Source organism: Carya illinoinensis, chromosome 11 (assembly GCF_018687715.1).
Source record: "Carya illinoinensis cultivar Pawnee chromosome 11, C.illinoinensisPawnee_v1, whole genome shotgun sequence".
In the NCBI taxonomy this organism is placed as follows: Eukaryota; Viridiplantae; Streptophyta; class Magnoliopsida; order Fagales; family Juglandaceae; genus Carya; species Carya illinoinensis.
Window position 1 is genome coordinate 9,673,068 of NC_056762.1, and position 25,519 is coordinate 9,698,586.

The 25,519-nt window shown below is 35.7% G+C and overlaps 1 non-coding gene across 1 annotated transcript; it reads right to left on the reverse strand.

Moving 5' to 3' along the window:
* Positions 1-4,812: 4,812 nt before the first annotated feature.
* On the reverse strand, positions 4,813-4,916 carry LOC122283576. Its single transcript, XR_006230974.1, has one exon. It is a non-coding gene; the product is annotated as a small nucleolar RNA R71 (small nucleolar RNA).
* Between the last annotated feature and the right edge of the window lie 20,603 nt (positions 4,917-25,519).

Sequence of the window (25,519 nt, forward strand, 5' to 3'; positions counted from 1 at the left end):
TTGATTTTCAGTAAGTCCATCTTGCTAGCTGGCAGTAGTGTTAATTGATGCAGTTGTGATACTGTACATAATTAGTTTATGCTAATTCCTTGCTTGCATGGATTTCTAGCTAGCTAGAGTGATCATCATCACTTCCACCGCCACAAATAGTTGAGTTTCATGCATGCATTTCATGTTGTAGGTTTCTTGTTTATAATAAGAGCAAATGTATTGTTAATTCTTGTGTACATATCTTACTTGATTATTGATTAAGAATTCATACAATGTTTGGCAGATACCCTGATCTTGAAGCTGGGGAGATGCTGATGACTAGATCATTGTGATGTAAAACTCATAAATTTGTTCATTGTAAAATTGATGTTTTGTATTGCGATGTGAAGAATGTAATATGTAAAATGTAGTGTATTTTTTGTGTGTGTGTGTGTGCGCGCTTTTTTTTATTTTTATTTTTTTTTGAGAGAGAAAATGTATTGTGTGTGGATATCTATTATTATTTTATAAAATTTTTGAAGGATAATAAAAAGTTTAAAAAATCACTTTAAAAATATTTATTATATAAAAAATAATATACATAAAGGCCTAAAAAAATATTTAAAAAATGTTAATTTTTTTTTAAAAAACAAGCTATTAATTTTTTTTTTTTTAATTCTAGGTTTTAAACAAAGATATTTGAATTAAAAAAAAAAGGTGATATAAAAAATTTTCCAAAAGTTTTAAAGCTTTTTTTTCAAGCAAAAATAAAAAAATGTATTAAACCCGGATATCTGGTTACAACCTGAGTATCCTGGTCCAAATCTGATACCCAATAAGGATTATAATTGGGTTTACTTAGGCAGATATCTGTCCAATTTTAAAAAGTCGAATCTAGATTCGTATATTCAGATCCAGATCCGGTTGCACAGCCTTAGTGGGGAAAAAATTTGAGGAAAGAAAAACAAGGTGTTAGAGGGAAGTGTTGGGATAAAGTTGACTAGGTCCAACCCATTAAAAACTGACTTGGTCTCAAATGTGCTTCCAACTATAGAAGTGTCAAGTTGTATCAACGATAAGTCCAGGATCGCATTCCACAGGGACAAAGGGTTATCAAAATATTTGTAAAATTTTTGTTATAAAAAATGTACCTACTATAAGAGATGAAAACAAAAAAGGTAAAATGCAATGTGAAAAATATTGAATATGAGTTAAGAAAAAAAAGTATGAATTCAATTTCTGCAAAAATTTAATCAAAAATGGAATTAGAGTTTCTAATCAAAAAGACAAATTAACAAACACTTGAGTTGGGTATGGGGCTTTCTTTATTTCGATTTCTAGATAATTTTATCGATTAATAAACCAATCAAGGCATTGATAAACGGAAGATAAAAAGTTATGCTCAAATTTTGCAATATTTTCCTAAGGGGTTCTCTACTTTACTAGCCAAACACACATTTACAATCAATTGAGAGAAGTCTTGATAATTTTCAAACTTTTGTTGTGCCTTACGTTAACAACAAATCAAGAGCAAGAGCCGCAATCTATTTTCAATTTACATCCGACTAGTAACATAGTGAAATCAAAATTTATCAACAAAATATTGAATTAAACTAGAATTCAAAACATGTCAAGTCTCATTCCACAACCTAAGTTGCAAAAATTAGATACACATAATATTTCTAGCAGTAAAAATAAATTTAAGTTGAGTCATGATAAAAACTAAGAAAATAACCAAATGGAATCTCAAAAGTGCAAACAACCTCTTAAATACCTCCGAAAAATGAAACAATAAATGTCGCAGCATAGGAAAATAAGGATCAATTTGCCTCAAATGAAGGAGAAGCCTGATTGAGCTAAAATATTGCATGTTTTAGCTATTTAAAACAAATGTATTTTAAATTCTTCGTTACACTATTATTGGTTTTAGATGAAAAAATAGTTAATAAGCATAAATACGAGTTGTGATTTTTAATTGATTAAAATCATGTTTATGCTTAATTTTATAACTATGATTTAATTGGACAATATTTCCTCACAAATATAATATATTTTTAATAATCTATTTTTCATTTTAATTTATTTTTGAGTGCTATTTTTATCTATTTATTTTCAGCTCAAATAAAATTCACATGGGATCCGGTTGAAACATTTGATTAAAAGTGCATACTAATTGAAAGGAATGAAGAGAAGGAAGGAAGCGGTGTACTTCGGCAGCTAAAAAAAAAGATGAAGATTTTTTGTGGTGAATTTCTTACTTGGTTGTTCATAGATGCATGCGGTGAAGAAAATGATTTACGGTGGACAAACACATGCAACGTCAAAGTCTAAAAAAGGGGCTGAAACCAAATGGAGGTCCCATGAAGCAGCTCTTTATTTTATTTTTGTTTGCTCTTGGACGTGGGAGTGTGAACGTAAGAGGCGGCAGCTTGTTAATAGCTTCGGTTGGTGCAGCTAAAGCAGACTTGATTGGAAGTGCTTAATCCTCCGGTGCTGAAAATGTGGTAATTGATAGTCAAGCAGAATCAAATTTATTTGATGTCGGTTGGTGCAGCTAATTTGGAGTGGAGTGGAGTCTAGTGTCTTTGGAACCATGAAAATATATATATATATATATATATATTTATTGCACACTCTATTCTACTCTGGGAGGATTGGCAGGAGAGGGAAGTAGAGGGGGGATGGGATGAGAAGGTGAGTCGGTCATTTGTTTGGAGTGGAGAGGTGCCGTGCTTGACTTGGATTGGAGGGAGACTTGGCTGGTGGGAATTTACGTGCTGGGGTTCTCATTGAATTGAGGAAGTCGGTGGATGCTTTTTTAGGAGAGCATAGAAAAAGGAAGTCGGTGGGATGAAGTTGAGGTCGGTTGGGATTTATTTATTTGGCTGATTTGAGAGATGAAGTGGGTGCAGCTTTAATTCTCTTGGAGGAGAGTCGGTCAGTGAGGATTTTTTTGGCTGAGCAGGTTATTGATGTGGGAGGTTTTTGGACGTCTAGAGTTTTTCATTGAAGAGGGACGTGGGGATTTGAGTGTTAGTTATTGGGATTTTTCTAGTTTTCATTGGAGAGGAAGTCGGAGCTTGACTAAATTGAAGAGACGTGTGGAGTTAGGAAGTCAGACAGTAGATAGGTGAGGGACGTGAAGTTGAGATTTGAAGGGAGAGTTGGTTGGAGTTTTATTTGGCTGAGTAGAGTATTGACGTTGGGTTGGTTCGGATGAAGAACAGAGGAGCAGCTGGGTTCATTTCTATTTTCTTTAGTTCAGCGACGACATGGGTTTTATTCTCTCGGCGTCGATTGGGTTCCAGATTTTATTACTTCTAAGTTTTTTTCTAGTATTTCTTGTATTTTATTTTAGTTTTCTAATGAAAAATATTTATGTGATTTCTATAGCATTTGTGATGAACATGGTTGGCTAAATTTTCATATTAAGGTTAGAGGTGAAGTTTAATGATTTAAATATTATTTTCGAATCAACGTAAAATTTATTTTGTGAGCTTGATCGATTGAAAGATTTTATTATTGGATATTTTGATTATCTATATATTTATCTTGATTCATTGTGATTACTGAATTCAGTGAAAGCTTGAAGAATCCATGTGATATTCAAATAAATTTATGAATGTTTTAATCATCAATCGTTCATGCTCAATCATTAGCAACTATTTTTTTCTTGACCTTAAATGCTAAATCTTTCAATTAAACGGAATCATTATTCTAGTTTAATTGAAGTAAATTGATCGGAAACAATATTATAAATTATTAGATGGATCCTTAAAACTTAAGTCTTTCTCCAAATTCATTTTATCATTTTAGTTTAATTCAATTATTTTACAAATCTTCATCTCAGTAATTTTATTTTATATTCAATTACATTTTTTTTAGTAATTTCTTTTCATTGTTTGAATTTATTTTCTTTATAACAAAAGTCAATCCTTGTGGATTCGACCCTGTAAGGTACTACAACACCTGTATACTCGCAGGTATAACTGCACTAAATTATTGGTTCATTAATTTGAGTGAAATTTTAGGTGCAACAAGTTTTTGACGCTATTGCCGGGGATTGCAACGTGTGATAATTTTTTTTTTAGAAAAAAAAAATATTTTAATAATCTTTTGCTAATTTTCTCATATTCTTTTTGCAGGTACGATTTTTGTTATTTTGACGAAAAATGGATCAAGTAACAATTCTTCCATATTCATATCATTTGGTAATCTCATTCCAAAAATTTTTTATTTTACTTTCTTGCTTGTTTTGCTTTTTGTTTTTTTTTTTTGTCTTTGAATGTGCATGATCCTCTATGATGAATGATCTCGTGGCAACGTGATCAAACTGGTAGATTAAGGAGAAAGAAAATTGTTTTAAAAGAATTGATTGATAAGTTGTCTAGTGATTACAAAAATTCTCATTCTAATACCATAGCTGACAATCATAGTGTTCATGACGAACAAGAAAATGAGGATGTACAAAATAATTCACCAATGAGAACTTTGCGCGAGTATTTACTGCCAACAAGGACAAGTACTCCATCTTGCATAATTTTTCCTACGAATATGGGGAATTTTGATTTAAAATCGGGAGTAATTCAATTACTTCCCAAGTTTCATGTCTTAGACTCAGAAAGTCCTTATTTGCATCTGAAAGAATTTGAAGAAATTTGTGCAACTTTACAAACTCAAACTATCAATGATGATATTGTTAGATTAAAGTTGTTTCCATTCTCTTTGAAAGAAAAAGCTAAAAATTGCTAAACTCCTTGAGATCAAGATCTATTGGCACATGGCAAGAAATGCAAAGAGAATTTCTGAAAAAAGTTTTTTCCAACTCATAGGACCAACACTCTTCGCAGAAATATTATGAATTTTTCTCAAAAAGAAAATGAAACATTTTTTCAATGTTGGGAGCGTTTTAAAGAATTATTGTTAACTTGCACACATCATGGCTATGAAACTTGGTGCACCATTAGTTTTTTCTATGAAGGTTTAACATCTCAAATGCGTCAGTTTGTAGAAATGATGTGTAATGGTGAATTTTTAAATAAAGATCCTGATGATGCTTGAGATTATTTTGACCAATTGGCTTAAAATGCCCAATCTTGGGATAATACAGATCGTTTTGATAGGTCAAATAAGCCCAAACTCAATACCATGTCTCAAGAGGGTATATATGTCCTTAAAGGAAATGATGATGTGAATACTAGGATAGCAAGTTTAACAAGAAAAGTCGAGGTCATCGAATTTAGGAAGGTAAATTCAGCTAAGGCCATTGAAAAAGAAGAAGAGAATTGTGGCATATGTGAGATTAGTAAACACTTGACTCAGGATTGTCTAACAATCCTCGCTTTTAAAGAGGTGTTGTACGAATAAGCAAATGTCATAAATTCTTATAAGAAACCATTTTCTTCCCCTTATTCGGAAACATATAATCCTGGATGGAGAAATCACCCCAATTTTAGTTGGAAGAATAAGTCCAATTCAAATCAAAATCCTCAAGGACCGTCTTCTTTTAATCCTTATGTGCCTCCATATAAGAAAACCCTTGAGGAGACATTACAAACATTTATGCAGGGGCAAATAAATATTAACACTCAGACAATGCAGACCATTACTGAGATGAGAAGTTCCATTAGCGACTTGACTTCCGCATTGCACGCTCAAGAAAATGGTAAGTTTCCTGCTCAACCGCAGTCGAATCCCAAAGGTAAATTTGAGGTAAGAAATTCAAATCCTTCTGATTCAAAATTGGAACATGCCAAGTCCATCACCACTCTATGCAGTGGAAAAATAATTGATAAGAGTATTTCAACAATGAAAGTTGATGAGACCAACAATTCTTTAAATTCTAAAATTGATGGTGAACTTAACAAGGTTGAGCTAGATATGCTTGTGAAAGCCCCAATACTTGCCCCTTTTCCTCAAGGTTGCAACATTCTCACAAGTTGGTTCAACATGCTGATATTCTTGAAATTTTCAAACAAGTAAAAATCAACATTCCTTTGTTGGATGTAATCAAACAGATTCCATCATATGCTAAATTTTTGAAAGATTTGTGCACAGTGAAACGTACAATGAAAATGCAGAAGAAGGCCTTCCTCACTGAGCAGGTAAGCGCCATCCTCCATAACAATTCTCCTTCAAAATATAAAGACCTAGGTTGTCCAACAATTTCCTACGTGATTGGAAATTTTAAAATTAAAAAGTTTTACTTGACCTCGGAGCTAGTGTTAACCTCCTACCTTACTCGATATATGAGCAGTTGGGTCTTGGTGAACTTAAACCCACCAAGGTAACACTCCAACTTGTTGACCGACCAATTAAAATACCGAGAGGGATAGTGGAGGATGTGTTAGTACAAGTAGGAAAATTTTATTTTCCAGTGGATTTCATTGTTTTGGACACAAAACCTGTCTTTGATGTTTGCACTCAAATTCCTATAATTTTGGGTAGGCCATTCTATGCTACTTCAAATGCTTTAATAAATTGTAGGAGTGGTGTGATGATAATTTCTTTTGGTAACATGACTTTGGAGTTGAATATTTTCAATATTTGTAAACAACCTGGCGATGATGATGATGTGCATAAAGTAAATCTGATCCAAACTCTTGTTCAAAAAAAATTTGATTTGTCAATTCTTTCTGACCCTCTTGAGGCTTGTTTGGTTCATGGTGAAAATTTTGATGATGATTATGTGCTTGTATCTATGAATTTTTTGCTAGAATCTACTCCTATAATGGACACTAATAAATGGAAAACACGTTTTGAGGAATTACTACCTCATGATGTCGTGTCTCTCCCCTCAAGTGTGCAAATATCAAAACTCGACTTGAAACCTCTACCTGCTGATATCAAATGTGCATTTTTAGGCCAAGTAGAGACATTACCAGTGGCCATCTCGTCAAAACTGGATGAAATTCAGGAGAGAAAATTAATTGGTGTTCTCATTGAACACAAAGAGACAATAGGATGGACCATACTTGATATCAAAGATATCAATCATTTGATTTGTACCCAAAGAGGCAATTGGGTAGAGCGTTTCGTTGAAATATTCATGGATGATTTTTCTATTTTTGGTGATTCATTTGATGAATGTTTGACTCATTTGGAAATAGTGCTGATTAGATGCAAAGAAAAAAATTTGATTTTAAACTAGGAGAAGTGTCATTTTATGGTCACTCAAGGGATTGTTCTTGGTCACATTGTTTCTTCTCAAGGTTTTGAAGTGGACAAGGCCAAAATTGAATTAATTTCTAAGCTGCCCATCCCAAAGAATATCAGGGATATCAGATCTTTTCTAGGTCATGCAGGTTTTTACAGGAGGTTCATTAAAGACTTCAACATAATTTCTAGACCTTTGTGCAATTTATTGTCAAAGAAAAATTCTTTTGTGTGGACTGATGACTGTGAGTTAGTTTTTACAAAGCTAAAAGGTATGTTGATTTCAACCCCAATTATGCGATTACCTAATTGGAATTTACCATTTGAGATTATGTGTGATGCTAGTGATTATGCTATTGGAGCTGTGTTGGGCCAACATAAAGACAAAAAGCCTTGTGTTATTTATTATGCAAGTAGAACTTTAAATTGTGACGCCCCCAAATCCCCATGCACGGACACGGGAAAATTGAGACGTCCGGATGATGACATCACGGGTCATCACCCTATCGACTTGTGCCAAGTGTGTATATAAGCGACGAATGTGCACGAGAAATACACAGCGAAAAGCAAGCCAATAACTAAGTACCAGAATTTTTTCTTGTTTAATATAAAGCTATTCAAAACATACATAAATAAATATTACAAAACACAAATATAATTTAAAACAAATACAAAGCATAACATCAGCATCCTGGAGGAGCCGCATCCTCGGGCTCAGTCTCCTCCTCCTCATTCTCGATCTCTACACCAAAATCTACGGTACCAAAAAATGGTGCCGCAGGTAAGTAAACTCTAAACACCACTAGATAAAAACATATAAAACTCAAACAATATGCATGAAATAAAAACCAATGCACATGCACCATAAAACATAATTTTTTCACGCACGCCAAAAATCCATTTGACCCACAAAAACATATCCTTAAAACCAAGTCTCGCCATTAACCCAGATAATGGCCCAAACCACCATTTTTCTAGAAAATGGATCAAAAGCCTCAAAAACCAAACATCGCCATTTTTCCAGAAAATGGCCCACATCCGAAAACCATAAAAACAATCCGGTTATGCATGCACCGTGATCTCCCCTAGGGATCACCCGCACACCCTGGCTCTGTGCCACACCGCAGTTAACGACTACGCATGTGACACCTAAACGAGCGATTCCCAGACTCGTGCCCCGCGCGTACCTAGTCAGGCCATCTTCTAGTCCCCGCCACTCTAGGGACCACGGAGTCGTCACGATAGCGTTATCGTATCGTGCGATCCGGTCGTCGCCCTGCGACAACTCAGGAGATGCCACTTAGTATTATCGACGCCCGAGTGACCAGAGGAGCTCCACCGAGATCATAACCCATCCCGGCTTGAGCTCGTGAGACACACGCACCCGAAATTCCATTTACGCCAACAAAACAGGATTTTCTCAAATTAAATAAAATGCACATATATGCAATATGTAACGCACGCCTCATGGCTCAAATAACCAAACAATCACATACAACCAAAACCAAGTACTCCGTCCTCAAACCATCCGACCCCCGAACTCCTCGGACTCAGTCCGGAATCAGCCAACCAACAGCAATTATTTATTGTAAGAGCAAAATATATTTAAATCTAAAATTAGGGTTTGAAAAATACTTATAGCGCTATATGGTATTTTTAGAAAACACGCGGTGTTGCAAACGGCGGAAGGAAAGCAACGTAACAGTGAAAATTCACTGTGGCCGTGGGTTGTAAAATACCCACTTTTGAACGGGGATAAACCAAGGCTCGGGATTGATAGGGAGGGTCTAAGGATGTTTATGAAGCTAATGGAAGTGAAGTTTGGCCGTGAGTGGCGACGGAAACGGTGGAGGAAGGCCAGATTTCCCAAAACGGAAAGCTAGCTCGTGGGAGCTATTCTGGTGGCTGTTAGAGGCTGGAAATGGGTGGGTTAGGATGGCAAGGAGCCGGTGATGAAGTGGTGAAGAGATGGTGGCAAGAGGTGGAGCGACGGCGGCAGATCGGAGCAAAATCTGTGAGGCTTGTTGGGCGTTGTCCGGCCAAACGGCGGCTCTGTTGGCGGTGAAAATTGGTGGGGTGGTTCACTGGAGGGAGGGGAAGATTTTGGTAGGGGTGCTGTGCCACACGGTGGCCGGCAGCGGTGGGTCTGGGCTGAAGATGGTTCCGGCGTGGGAGAGGAGAGAGAGAGAGAGAGAGACGAACCGGGGGGGTTACGCGCGGGAGAGAGGGGAGGAAAAAGAAGAAGAAAAAAGAAAAAGAAAAAAGAAAAAGGAAAGAAAAGAGAAAAAGAGAAAAAGGAAAAAGGGGAAAAAAAAGATGTAGGAAAGAAATGAGGTCCAATCCTTACTCCGGAAAGCAAACAAATCCGCCGAAAATGAGATTAAAAAATCGTAAAACGACTAATTAAATAAAACGCAACATCAAATAAATAAAAATCAATTAAAATACATTAATTTAAAATAAATAAACTAATATATTAATTAAATTAAAAACAACCCTTCAGTGAAAATACACGTAAAAGCGGGTCATCACATAAATAGTGCTCAAATGAATTATTTAACAACTGAAAAAGAGATACTTGCAGTAATTTTTGCACTTGAAAAATTTCGCTCTTATTTGATTGGATCTCAAATTGTCATCTTTACTGATCATGCTGCGTTAAAGTACCTTTTAGCGAAAAAAGATGCAAAGCCCAGGTTGCTTAGATGAATCCTTTTGATGCAAGAATTTGATTTGATAATTAAAGATAAAAAAAGGAATTGAAAATGTTATTGCTGATCATCTGTCTAGACTTGTTCTTTCAGATTCCATAGAGACAGTTCCTATTAGAGACACATTTCCAGATGAGTAACTTTTTGATATATTTCAAGTGACTTGGTATGCTGAAATTGCTAATTTTCTCGCTACAGGTAAAATTCCTCACATTTGGACTCAACAAGATAAAAGGAAATTTTTTGTGGAGGTAAGAAAATTCTTTTGGGATGATCCATATCTGTTTAAATATTACCCAGATCATATAATTAGACGATGTGTTCCCAATAACGAATTTCAAAGTGTGATGTCTTTTTGTCACTCTAGGGCATGTGGTGACTATTTTTCTGGAAACAAAACTGCTTTCAAAATTTTACAATGTGGTTTCTATTAGCCTACCATTTTCAAGGACACTCATGAATTTTGTAAAAATTGTGAGCATTGTCAAAAATTGGGAGGGATTACCCGCCGGAATATAATGCTATTAAATCCAATTTTGGTTATTGAAATATTTGATTGCTGGGGCATTGATTTCATGGGACCCTTCCCAGTTTTTTTGGCAATCTTTACATTTTGGTAGTTGTGGATTATGTGTCCAAATGGATTGAGGCTGTTCCATGCAAAAACAATGACCACAAAGTGGTATTGAAATTTTTGAAAGAAAATATTTTATCAAGGTTTGGAACACCTCGAGCCATTATCAGTAATGGGGTAAACATTTCTCAATAAGCCTTTTGAGGCCTTAATGCAAAAATATGATGTTACTCATAAGGTTGCTACCCCTTATTATCTACAAATAAGTGGCCAAGTTAAGGTATCAAATCGGGAGATAAATTTTTTTTTAGAAAAGACAGTTAACCCAAGTCACAAAGATTGATATTTACGACTAACAGATGCACTTTGGGCATACCTTACTGCTTTTAAAACCCCGATCGGTATGTCCCCATATCGACTCGTTTTTGGAAATGCATGTCGCTTGCCTGTGGAATTGGAACATAAAGCTTATTGGGTAATCAAGCAATTTAATTTTGATGTGGATAAAGTTTGCTCTCTTCGTAAGTTTCAGCTTAATGAGTTAGAGGAAATCAGGAATGAAGCTTATGAAAATTCTCGTATTTCCAAAAAAAGATTAAAAATTTTTCATGACAAAAATATTTTTCAAAAATCTTTTGAATCTTCCCAAAAAGTTTTGTTGTATAATTCAAGGCTCCATTTGTTTCCTGGCAAGCTTCGATCCCGATGGATCGGCCCTTTTGTTGTAAAAACTATTTATCCTTTTGGGGCCATTGAGATAGAAAATCCAGAGAATGGTAATGTTTTTAAAGTTAATAAACAAAGGTTGAAACCATTTTTGGATGAGTTTACTCCATAGGTTGAGTCCACTACTCTGAAGAATCCTGCTTATCAGAATTAATTTCTGATTCCTCATTGCATATACCGTATTTGTTTGTTTTATTTTTCTTTCTTTTACTTTTTGTTTCTTCTAACTTTGACACAAATCTACTCCTTGTGTACACTCGAGTATCTCAGGTGACTTCTTTCCTCTCTGTTTAATCATTTTTGTCTCAATATATGTTCTGCAATATTTATCTTGCTTCAATTCATGCCTGTATAGCATACATCATCGAACATTCAATTGCTGAACATTGAGGACAATGTCACATTTAGTTGGGGGAGGGTTTTCTGTTGAAAATTTGTTAGTACCGAAAAAGAAAATAATAATAATAAAATAATAAAAAATAAAAAATAAAAAAAATAAAAATTTGTGATGTGACGCCCCCAAATCCCATGTACAGACATGGGAAATCGAGACGTTGGGATGATGACAACATGGGTCACCACCCTATTGCCAAGTGCCAAGTGTGTGTACATGCAACAAGTGTGCAAAAGAAAATACGCAACGGATAAACAAGGTCATATAACTAAGTACCATAATTTTTTTTCTATGTTTAATACAAACCCGCTCAAAACATACATAATAAAAAATTACATGCCACAAATATTGTTTCAAATCAAACTACAAAGCATAAACTCTAAATCAATACTCTGGCGGAGCCGCCTCCTTGGGCTCAGCCTCTTTTTCTTCCTCGACCTCTACATATCTACGGTACCAAAATGGTGCCACAGGTAAATAAAGATCCAAACGCCACAAGATAAAAACATATTAAACTCAACAAATATGCATGAAAGAATGCAAATGCACATAACCCATAAAACCACATTTTTTCACGCACGCCAAAATCCCATTTTGGCCCAAAACGTAACCTTTAAAACCAATCATTGCCATTATCCCAGATAATGGCCCAAATTAAGAAATCACAATTTTCCCATAAAATAGATCTCAAAGCCTCAAACATAACCTCGCCATTTTCCCAGAAAATGGTCCGTATCCAAAACCAAAACCCGTTCCAATTATTGCATGCACCATGATCTCCCCTAGGGATCATCCGCACACTCTGGCTCCTGTGCCATACCGCAGGTAACGACTACGCGTGTGACACCTAAACGAGCGATGCCCAGTACTAGTGCCCAGCGCGTATCTGGACCAGGTCATCCTCTAATCCCCGCCAGCCTAGGAACCACGGAGTCGACATGACAGCGTTACCGTATCGTGCGATCCCAAAGGATGTCACTCAATATTATTCACACCCAAGTGACCAGAGGAGCTCTACCGAGCGGCTTGGGGTCGTGATACACACGCACCCGAAAATCCATTTACACAAAAAACACCGATTTTTCTCAGTTAAACAAATGCACGTAAATGCATCATGCAATGCACACTTCAAGATACAAATCATCCAACCAATCACAAAAACAACAAAACCAAGCAACTCCGTCCTTGAACCATCCGACCTCCGAACTCCTCGGATTCAGTTCGGAATCAACCAACAGTCAAATAATTAATTGTAAGAGTAAAAATATATTTAAATCTAAAATAGAGTTTGGAAAATACTTACAGCGCTATAAGGTATTTTTCGAAAGATCACGACGTTGCAAACAGTGGAGAAAAAGCAACGTAACAGTGTATTTTACACTGTGGCCGTGGGTTGTAAAATACCCACTTTCGAACGGGGACAAACCAAGACTTGAAATTGATAGGAAATGACCTAGAGATGTTTACGAAGCTAAAGGAAGTGAGGCCGTGGGTGGCGATGGAAGCGGAAAAAGAGCAAATCGGAGTTGAGCTCGTGGGAGCTGCTCCGGCAACGGATCGGGGCCGGAAATGGGTGGGTTAGGACGGCAAGAGGTAGGTAATGAAGTGATGAAAAGATGGTAGCCGGAGGTGGAGAGACGGCGCCGGAAATGGCCAAAAACGCTGCGACTTAGATAGGCTCTAGGTGGTTAACGGCGGCACGGGAGGGGTTGATTTTTGGTGGGGTGGTGCGCCGACCGATGGGAAATTTTTCTGGGTGGGTGGTTCCAGCCACGTCGCCGGCGAGCGGTGGGTCTGGGCTGGAGAGCTGGACGGCGACGAAGGGAGCGAGAGAAGAGCGTGCTGCGTGCGAGAGGAGAAGGAGAAAGAAGAAGAAGAAAAGAAAGAAAGAAGAAAAGAAAGAAAGAAGAAAAGAAGAAAAGGAAAAAGAAAAAAGGAAAAAGGGAAAAAGAAAAAGAGAAAAGAAAAGATGGAGAAAAGAAATGAGGTCCAATCCTCACCTCCGGAATCTAAAAACTGATCCGACGAAAACAAATTTAAAAACCATAAAACGACTAAAATAAATTAAACACCACATCAAACTAAAATAAAACCAATTAAAATACAATAATTTAAAATAAAAAAACTAATATATTAATTAAATTAAAATACTCATTCAGTGAAAATACACGTAAAAACGGGGTATCACATGTGAGGTGCATAGAAACATAAATGATTAACACACTCTTGGCATTTTTGTGAAATTTGAGCACCTTGGTGGTGTAGTTGACCGGAATTATTTTGTGAAAATTTATTTTCAACCCTAAGCATAGAGCATGACTTATGATGTATCATATTTTGTTGAATAGTGACTTGAAACACCAGGATGCGATATTTACAAAAATGAGAATTAGTATGATTTATATAGAATAAATAGCAAGTTTTGGAAGAACATTTTGCACATACTTACACTTGTAGTGTTCCTCATTAATGTTCATTGATTTAAAACAGGAGAAGTAAACTGCAAGACTACCGAGCCTTATGTAAAAATAAAAATAAAAACAAAAGAAAAAGAATCGAAATAAAAAAAAAATCATATAAGTTTTCCTAAATAAAGAGTTAGAAACAGTTACCCAAAACTTTGGAGGTTGAGTGTTCAACCTTTAAACAGAGTTGGCGTAAAAACTGCTAGTCCCTTAGGCTTTGAGGTAGTTATAATCAATAATAATTAATCTTAAGGTTGAAAAATCCTATGATAAATCATGCTTATTAATGAGGAACACACAAAGGTTTAGCCACACACACATATCCAAGTTCTGAGACATTTGCCCCAATTTTATGTGAATAATTGTTGAGACTTTCCTTGTGGATACAACTCCTGCTGTTGAGTATTCACGAATCAATTTTTTGTGAGATTTAGAATTATGTTTGATTGCTTTGTTTGAATTTCGAACTTTATGCAAAGTTCATCTCAATTAATTTTCACTATTTTGTTCAAGGATTAGCAAAAAGCTAGTTGGGGGGTGTGATTGGGCTGAAATATTGCATGTTTTAACTATTTAAAACCAATGTATTTTAAATTCTTCGTGACACTATTATTGGTTTTAGATGGAAAAATGGTTAATAAGGATAAATACGAATTGTGATTTTTAATTGATTGAAATCATGTTTATATTTAATTTTATAACTATGATTTAATTGGACAATGTTTTCTCACAAAAATAATCTATTTTTTATTTTAATTTATTTTTGAGTGCTATTTTTATCTATTTATTTTCAGCTCAAATAAAATTCACATGGGATCCGGTTGAAACTTTTGATCAAAAGTCCATACTAATTGAGAGGCATGAAGAGAAGGAAGGAAGCGGTGTATTTCGGCAACTAAAAAAAAAAGATGAAGATTTTTGGTGGTGACTTTCTTACTTGGTTGTTCATAGATGCATGCAGTGAAGAAAATGATTTACGGTGGACAAACACATGCAATGTCAAAGTCTAAAAAGGGGGCTGAAACCAAATGGAGGTCCCATGAAGCAGCTCTTTATTTTATTTTTGCTTACTCTTGGACGTGGGAGTGTGAACGTAAGAGACGGCAGCTTGTTGATAGCTTCGGTTGGTGCAGCTAAAGCGGACTTGATTGGAAGTGCTTAATCCTCCAGTGTTGAAAATGTGGTAATTGATAGTCAAGCAAAATCAAATTTATTTGATGTCAGTTGGTGCAGCTAATTTGGAGTGGAGTGGAGTCTGGTGTCTTTGGAACCATGAAAAAATATATATATATATATATATATTGCACACTCTATTATACTCTGGGAGGATTGGCAGAAGAGGGAAGTAGAGGAGGATGGGATGAGAAGGTGAGTCGGTCATTTGTCTGGAGTAGGACTGTACAGCCGACCCGACCCGACTTGAATTGTACTGTTTCGAATCGATCCGTAGTTGGCCACTTCCGAACAGAAGATTCTGAAAGTTTCCCTGTTACCCGATTACCCGAAGCCGATACTGTTCCGGGCGAAATCAGGTATTCCGACACCGATTACTTGAACGGTGCCTATTACGGTTCATCCTTAGCCCATGGGGCAGCTTCTTGGTACTCTAAGCATGAAAAAACCCCAGCATCGAACTCAATTGAAGCTGTCTACAACAAAATGGAGGCCAAAGAACTTAAAATAGAAAAAAGAAACATTACCCTTAAGATGCCAAGAACTCGATTAACATCCTCTTTCATTAGTTCATTCTCAGATCCTTAAAGTACATCATCTCAAGGTAAACCCCGAAGTCATCAGAGTCTACGATCTCCACGATGTAAGGAGACCCCACGGGTCTCTGTGGCATCGTCCACCGCTCAGACAACTTGATCAAAAAGAACTTGTTGTGGGCCACGAGAATCTGACGATGGAGATTCACGGAGACACTGATGCCGTCCTTGGAGCTCAATGTAAGCTTAATGTCACTCGAGGTCGTGTCGTTCAACTAGTTTTCAGGGCTGCGGCTAGACAGGATCTCGAAGTTTCCAGGGCTGCATTGTTAGGGTTTGGTTTTGGGAACCAGTACGGCGCCGTTTTGTTTTAGGAGATGCGGTTAACGGGTAAATACCCAATTCGGTCCGTTTTAAAACGGGTAGTAAATGTAAATACCCGATTCCGACTTGTTTTGATTCGGTCCGGCTAATTTGCAATGATTCGGGTCGAAATTTCGGTTCGGATCAGGTAGACGGTTTAATTGTTCACCCCTAGTCTGGAGTGGAGAGGTGCCGTGCTTGACTTGGATTGGAGGGAGACTTGGTTGGTGGGAATTTACGTGCTGGAGTTCTCATTGAATTGAGGGAGTCGGTGGATGCTTTTTTAGGAGAGTAGAGAAAAAGGAAGTCAGTGGGATGAAGTTGAGGTCGGCTGGGATTTATTTATTTGGCTGATTTGAGAGATGAAGTGGGTGCAGCTTTAATTCTCATGGAGGAGAGTCGGTCAGTGAGGATTTTTTTGGCTGAGCAGGTTATTGATGTGGGAGGTTTTTGGAGGTCTGGAGTTTTTCATTGAAGAGGGACGTGGGGATTTGAGAGAGAAGTGTCAGTCATTGGGATTTTTCTAGTTTTCATTGGAGAGGAAGTCGGTGCTTGACTGAATTGGAGAGACTTGTGGAGTTGAGGAAGTCAGACTGTAGAGAGGGGAGTGTGAATGTAAGTTGAGACGTGAGGGACCTGAAGTTGGGATTTGAAGGGAGTATTGGTTGGAGTTTTATTTGGCTGAGTAGAGTATTGACGTTGGGTTGGTTTGGACGAAGAACAGAGGAGCAGTTGGGTTCATTTCTATTTTCTTTAGTTCAGCGACGGCGTGGGTTTTATTCTCTCGGCGTCTACTAGGTTCCAGATTTTATTACTTCTAAGTTGTTTTCTTATATTTTGTGTATTTTATTTAGTTTTCTAATGAAAAATATTTATGTGATTTCTATAGCACTTGCGATAAACATGGTTGGCTAAATTTTTATACTAAGGTTAGAGGTGAAGTTTAATGATTTAAATATTTTTTTCAAATCAACGTAAAATTTATTTTGTGAGCTTGATTGATTGAAAGATTTTATTATTGGATATTTTGATTATCTATATATTTATCTTGATTCATTGTGATTTATGAATACAGTGAATGCTTGAAGAATCCCTGTGATATTCAAATAGATTTGTGAATGTTTTAATCATCAATCATTCATACTCAATCTTTAGCGACTATTTTTTTCTTAATCTTAAATGCTAAATCTTCCAATTAAACGGAATCATTATTCTAGTTTAATTGAAGTAAATCGATCGGAAACAATATTATAAATTATTGGACGAATCCTCCAAACCTTAGTCTTTCTCCATATCAATTTATTTTATCATTTTAGTTTGATTCAGTTATTTTACAAATCTTCATCTCAGTACTTTTATTTTATATTCGATTGCACGTTTTTTTAGTAATTTCTTTTCATTGTTTGAATTTATTTTCTTTATCACAAAAGTCAATCCTTGTGAATTCGACCCTGTAAGGTACTACAACACCTGTATACTTGCAAGTAAAACTGCACTAAATTATTGGTTCATTAATTTGAGTTAAAGTTTAGGCGCAACAAAGCTGTAATAAAGAAAATGAGAACCGAAAACTAAAGCTGTCCAAAAAACACAAAAATAAAACCCAGCTGAAATGAAAGCGGCGTTTTGATTTCCCAACCCAAACAAAAATGAAGAAAAGTAACACTATTGAAAACTAAAACCAAGCAGCCGACACCTACCAAAGCCTAAACTGCAGAAAGAAAGAAAAAATACAGTAGAAAAAATATTAAAGAGGAAGCCGTCCAAGTGAAGAACTAAAAGAAATAAAACTTTGCAGAAAAAAATGAAGAACCACCCAATGTCCCAACAAAAACCAGAGCTACAGAAAAGGAAAAAAATGAAGAGAAAGTCCAGTACACGAAAATGAAAACTAAGAAAAGAAGCTATGGAGAAAAATGCAAAAAAAAAAAAAAAAATTCTATCCGTAAGAACCAGAAAAATAAATCCCAGTCGAAAATGAAGTAGAATGCCTCCAGCAAAAGACTAAAGATGAAAGAAAAATGAAGCCAAATGAAAAAAATAATTCAAATTGAAAGAAAGAAAAAGTCCCACGAAAAAGAAAAAAACTCCAAAAAATAACGAAGATAGATACCTCTGTCAAACAAAAAACTAAGAGAAAAAAAGAAAAGAAAAGCTCCTCCCTACTTTGGGTGATCTACTCTCCTTTTTTTTTTTTTTTCATTTTTAGCCCCCACTGTTGTGTGCGTGAGTCTGTGCATCTTGAGGCCACGATCGTGATTGGTGGGATCCTGCACTCCCTCATGCTAGCACCTGCAACAGCGTTGAGACCGTGCTTTGCTTTTCATTTCCAGAGAGCTGTGTTTTGGTTTGTGCCTCTTGTACCTTCAGTCCACGATTTGCCGTGTGGACTATCTCTTGGTTCCCATTAGATGGGTTCCCCCAAACCCATTAACCAATTCCTTAATTTCCTCTCGAGTCCCTCATGGCTTCAGACTCTATATATATATATAGATATATATATATATATATAGATATATATTTCTTTCCATAAATACTCTGCAACATTTAAGTAAGATATGAAATGAATAAAATTGGGGTATTAATTCTGATGTGGAGCAGTTGCATTATAAATGTTTTTAAGTGCAAAAATGTCATAATTCAACAATTGATTAATCAACTGCATAATCAAGTGCTTAACTCATTTTTGGTTAAACAATTTAGTCACTTTAGCAACTTAATTATGCAATTTTGCCACTTTAACACACCCCCAACTAGTTTTTGCTAGTCTCTAGCAAATAATGCGATCAAAAAATGAAAGATCTAAGAGTGACCTACTGAACTCAAAAATCTCTACAAAAGATCAAATCATGTTGAGGTAGGTCTTGGGCATCAGAGTGTAGTTAGGTCAGGTTATAGTTCAATACAAAGGCTTATAAAATTCTCAAGAATTCAAACAAGGGGAATGTATCTATGTTGTAGATCTCTGAGTGCATCAAGTGTGTGAATAGATTGTCATTTGTTGGTTTCAAGATTTCTCACAATAGTTTCAGCCAAGCAACTTTTTCAAGAAAAATAAAAAAGTCTTTACTCCAAGTCAAAACTATTACATTGGTGGCTTTCACGCTATCACACTTTGAAAGACCAATTTTTTAAAAAGAAAACAGATCCCAGTGATCAGCAGACTTTTCCAATGTACTTGCACCATTTTTTTTTTTTAATCTTTGGCCTGTCCCTTTTCTCATGTATTTTAACCTCAATTTTTTTTTTTTGAATTTCTCATTCACTTTTCCTAGGCCATTAAGATATGGTTTATTGTAATACTTGCTAGTTGCTTAGATGAAAACCACTAATTGACATCAATCAAACAACAAAAGTATCTATCTTGTGTCTATTAGGGTCATCAATCAATAGTTTTGAAATACATTGCCTAATTTTGAGTTGCTAAGACTTATCATAAGGTCCTATGTTGAACTTAAACCTAAACTAGTGGGAATTAGTGTAGTCCAAGACCGAAACTATCTAATCTTAAGTAGAGAAGTGTGAAATTAGTAACTTGTCATCAAAAAAATTTAGACCCCACAATTATAAATCCTGAGAGACTAAGTGGTAAAATACTCTCCTTACTCCCAACTAAAAATGGGCAGTGTCCTCAATACAAATCATGAATAAATAAGGAATGAAAGAGAACAAGGCCAAAGGAAATACCTGAGATGGCTGAGGGGATCTTGAAAGTAAAAATGAAACCAGAAGAAAAAATGAACTAAACAGTGCTAAACCTGAAGAGATAGAATGAAGAAAAAGAAAGAAAGAAAGAGAAAAAGAAAACAAAGGAAAAAACAAAGCATAGAAGTGAAATAAACAAGAACAGAAAAAAGAAAAAAAAGAAAAAGAAAAAAAAATTAAAGCAAAACAGAAATAAACTAATGATCATGAGAGTAAGTAGGATCTTCCAAAGGATTGAAAGTATCCTCACGTGAAAGTTTTGCCAAAAAATATTTAAGTCGTTGGCTATTTACTTTGAAAGTATTTTCATTTTGAGGATTAGTAATCTCAACAGTTCCATATGGAAATACAATCTTAACTAAATAAGGACCACTTCACCTTGATCTTAATTTTCCTGGAAATAGGTGGAGGCGAGAATTGTAAAGTAAAACTTGTTCATTGGGCTCAAAATTCTTTGTCTGGATGTGCTTGTCATGTAACATCTTCATGCGCTCCTTCGACAATTTGGAATTGTCATATGCATCTCGTCTAAGCTCATCCATTCTGAAATCTGAAACTTTCTCACAGAACCAGCATGGTCAATAGAAAAATTGAATTGTTTAACAGCCCAATATACCTTATGTTCAAGCTCAACGGGGAAGATGACATGCTTTTCCATAAACCTAGCGATAAGGGGACATGTTAATAGAGGTTTTAAAAGCTGTCCTATAAGCCAAAAGTGCATCAATCTACCTCCTAGACCAATCTTTTCTGTTAGGGTTGACTTTTTTTCTGAGATGTGCTTAAGCTCCCTATTAGCTAATTCAGCTTGCCCATTTGTTTGAGAGTGATATGGAGTGGAAACCTTATGGTGTATATCATATTTCTTCATGAGGGCAGCAAATGGTTTGTTGCAAAAATTGGTTCCATTATCACTAATGATAGCTCTAAGTATGCCAAATCTAGCAAAAATGTTTTTTTTCAAGAACTTAAGCATTACCTTATAGTCATTCGTTTTACATGGAATGGCTCCAATCCACTTAGAAACATAACCAACAACCACTAGGATTTACAAATAACCAAAAGAAGATGGAAATGGCCCCATAAAATCAATCATCCAACAATAAAAAATCTCAATGACCAAAATGGGTTGTAGAGGCATCATGTTCCTCTTAGTGACTATGCCTAATTTTTGACATGGCTCACAAGTCTTGCAAAAATTGTATGCATCTTTAAACATATGAGGCCAATAAAATCCATTTTGTAAAATTTTTGCAACGATTTTATGTGCAGAAAAATGTCCCCCACATGCCTCAGTATGACAAAAGGAAAGAACAGCTTGTATTTCATGATCAGACACACATTTCCTTGTGATTTGGTCAGAACAATATTTAAACAAATAAGGATCATCATAGAAGAATAACTTTACCTCACGCTTAAATTTTCATATGTCTTGAGCACTTCAATAGGGTGAAGTTTGTCCTATCACTAAAAAATTAACTATGTCAGCAAACCAATGCAAGTTTTCAACTAACATAAGCTGTTTATTAGGAAAAGAATCAAGAACAGGTGTCGGTTGTTCAGTTTTAGCAATTGTGAGCCTAGACAAATGGTCAGCTACCATATTCTCCACTCCTTTCTTGTCCTTGATGATAATGTTGAACTCCTAGAGTAAAAGTATCCATCTAATCAACATTGATTTTGCATCTTTCTTTATCAATAAATACTTGAGAGCTGCATGGTCAGTAAAGATGACTATAGGAGAACCAAGAATATATGTACGAAACTTATCTAAAGCAAATACCACAACAACTAATTCCTTTTCAGTAATAGAATAATTTTTTTGAGCGGAATTTAAAGTTTTATTTGCATAGTAAATGACATATGGAAGTTTGTCCCTACGTTGTCCTAGAACAGCTCCTATAGCAAAATCGCTTGCATCACACATCATTTCAAAAGAAATTGACCAATTAGGAGGTTGAATAATAGGAGAACCGGTTAGCAAAGTTTTAAGTTGACAGAAAGCTTCTTGACACTCGGGTGTCCGATCAAAATTTACATCATTCATCAATAACTTACATAGAGGCTTAGAAGTAGAGCTAAAGTCCTTAATAAATATTCTAAAAAAGCCCGCATGCCCAAGAAAAAATCTAGTGTCTTTTATTGACTTAGGTATAGGAAGTTTAGAAATCAACTCAATTTTTGCTCTATCTACTTCAATTCCTCTTGATGAAACAATATATCCTAGAACAATGCTCTGTTGTACCATGAAATGACACTTCTCCCAATTGAGCAACAATTGCTTCTCTTCACACCTGGTCAAAACAACTTGTAAATTGGTTAAACAACTCTCAAATGAATCACCAAATACAGAAAAATCATCCATAAACACTTTTAGGATGTTCTCAATCATGTCACTAAAAATGCTAAGTATGCATCTTTAAAAAGTTGCTAGTGCGTTGCATAAACCAAAATGCATTTTCCTAAAAGCAAAGGTACCAAAAAGACAAGTAAATGTGATATTTTCTTGATCCTCTAGTGTTATTTCTAATTGATAGTAACCGGAGAACCCATCTAAGAAATAATAAAAAGCATGTCCAGCAACTTTTTCTAACACTTGATCAAGAAAGGGTAAAGGAAAATGATATTTCCTAGTGGCAGCATTCAACTTCCTATAATCCATAAACATGCGCCCACCAGTAGGAATCCTAGTAGGAATCGATTTATTTTGCTTATTTTTAACAATGGTAAGCCCAAATTTTGTTGGAACTACATGAATGGGACTTACCTACTTGCTATCCAAGATGAGGTAAATAATACCCACATCATGCAATTTCAACACCTCATTTTTAATCATTTCCTTTATTGTGGGATTCAACCTTCTTTGCATTTCCCTAAAAGACTTTGCATCATCTTCTAAATAAATCTTATGGGTACACTCCAAGGGACTTCTACCTTTTATATCAGACATTGTCCACCTAATGGACTTTTTATGCTTCTTAAGGATGTCTAGCAATTTATCTTCTTGTTCACTAGTTAAGTGAGAAGAAATTACCACAGGGAATGTGCTTTGTCCTAAGAAAGCATACTTCAGCTTCAATGGAAGATGTTTGAGGTCCAAAGTTAGGGATTGCTCCTTCGAAGGCTTGAGAGTTGATGTCAAGGGTTGGAGTTGCTCAAATTTCGGCCTCCATGGTGGTGTAACTTGCTGACCTATTAGGGAAACAAGAGATGTGTTATTAACATTATCAAATATTTTCAAATCTTCTTCAAATCTTCTTCAAATTCCGTTAAAGAATCAATAAATTGAAAGTAAGGTGCAGAATTTTCGTCAATAAAATTTTCCAGCAAATTCACTTCATAAACTTCCTCAACTTCTTGCGGTTGCTTGCAAAAATTGAAAATATTTAGCTCTAAAGTCATATTTTTAAAACTCAACTTTAAAACTCCACTTCTACAATTTATGAGAGCATTAGAAGTAACCAAGAATGGTCTTCCTAAGATAACAGGTGCTTGGAAAGTAGAATGAGTAGTCAATTACATATCAAGTGCCATAAAGTCTACCGGATAGTAGAATTTGTCTACTTGAACTAAAACATCTTCCACAACACCTCTAGGAATCTTAATAGACCTATTGGCCAGCTGCAATGTGATAGAAGTAGATTTCAACTCACCCAACCCAAGCTGAACATAAACATTATAAGGCAATAAGTTCACACTTGAATCTAAATCTAACAATGCTTGGCCTATTTTTTAGCTCCCTATCATGCAAGTTATGGTAGGGGATCATGAGTCTTTGTATTTGGGAGGAATGTTGGTTTGGATAGTAGCACTAACCTGCTCAGTAAGAAAAGCTTTCTTTTGCACATTCAATTTTATTTTTATGGTGAATAAATCATTTAAAAATTTAGCATAGGTAGGAACTTGTTGAATAGCATTTAACAATAGTATATTAATCCTAACTTGTTTAAAAATTTCAAGAATTTCAGCTTGATGCTTCTCTTTGAGCAAAGGGGTTAATCTTTGAGGAAAATGTGTAGGTGTAGTGCTTGGAACATTCTTAAATTCTAAAAAGTCTTGCGCCTCATTTTTAGAATGAGGTTTAGAAGTATTACCATTATTTTTTGCCCATTGACTTGGAATGCCAATCACCTTACCACTTTTCAAGGTTGTAATAGCCTTGACTTGCTTGGCATTTGAATCTCTAGCCACACTTTGGAATTGTTGGTTTTGGCCTTGGGGATTAGGCTGAGATTGTGTAGGGAACTTCCCTTTCCCTTGAGCACTCAAGGAAGTGGTCAATCTTGTGACTGAACCTCAGATATCGGCGATGGCCTGTGAATTTTGACTGTTGATAGCAACTTGGCTTTGCATAAATTGCTGAAAATTGGTGGACAACTGCTGAAAATTGTCTTCAAGGTTCTTTTTCTGAGATGGGACCATGTGGTTGGCATATTGAGATGGTCCTGAACCTCCTGGGGTTGTGTAGGGTGCAAATTGTGAAGGACCTATTGTGTTGGGTGCAGGTACAGCAGCTTGTTCACCCCTCCAATTAAAATTAGGGTGATTTGTCCATCCCGAATTGAAAGTGTTGGAATAAGGACCTAAAAAAGGTTTCGCAACCATATTAACAGCATTAGATTGATAAAAAAACAAAAAAAAACTTCTTTAAAGGCTGGAATGGTTGGGCAATCATTAGTTGAATGCCCTTGGCCCTCACAAATATGCTCAAGGTAATCTGAGGTACAACTTGTACCTCATTCACTTCTTCAATTCATTTCTAATTTCTTAGAAGTCATAGTCAACCTAGCATTCAAATCATTTACTTTCCTCAGATTATATTTCTCACCCCCTGAAACTGTCCTTGAACTTTCCTAGCTATCATGAACATCAAATGTATCCCATGATTGTGCATTTTTAGCTAGAAAATCAAAATACTCAATAGCTTCCTCAGTTTCTTTGTTAAAAAACTTTCCATTACACATGCTCTCCACAAATTGTCTCATTTTTTGTTGCAACCCTTCGTAGAAAAAACTAATAACCCTCCAATTCTCATATCCATGATAAGGACATGCATTTAAAAGGTCTTTGAATCGCTTCCAACAATGATAAAATGTTTCCACATCCTTTTGGCAACATTTCATGATTTGTCTTTTCAAGGCATTGGTTCTATGCATGGAAAAAAATTTCTTTAAAAATTCAGTTTGCATTTCTTGTCAAGTCCCAATGGATCTTGGTGTTAGGGAATTCAACCATGTCTTAGCCTTGTCTTTTAAGGAAAATGGAAACAGTTTTAATTTTATGACCTCTTCAGTGCATGTTCTATCCATAAATATGGAACACACTTATTCAAACTTTTTGATATGCAAGTAGGGGTTTTCAGATTCCATACCGTGAAAGTGTGGTAGCAATGGAATCATCTAGGGTTTAAAATTAAAAGCATTTACATTAAAAGGCAAAATGATGCAAGAAGGTGTGCTAGTCCTACTAGGTTGAAGATATTCTTTAAGTGTCCTGTTCTGATTTACCATTTCCCTATCATGATGCTTATTTTCAGCCATGGTGCTAGGAGCATTAGATGATAATTCAAGAGAAGGTGATGCAGAGTTAAAAGATGTTAATGATTCTGTCCTAAATAGTCGAGATATGTGGTCTCTAGTCCAACCAGTCATACAAAAAAGAGTAGAAAATAAAAAAAAATATTATGAAAAATAAACAGAGAAAGGGAAAAAAAATCAAATGTAACCCAGGCTGTGAAGAGATTCACA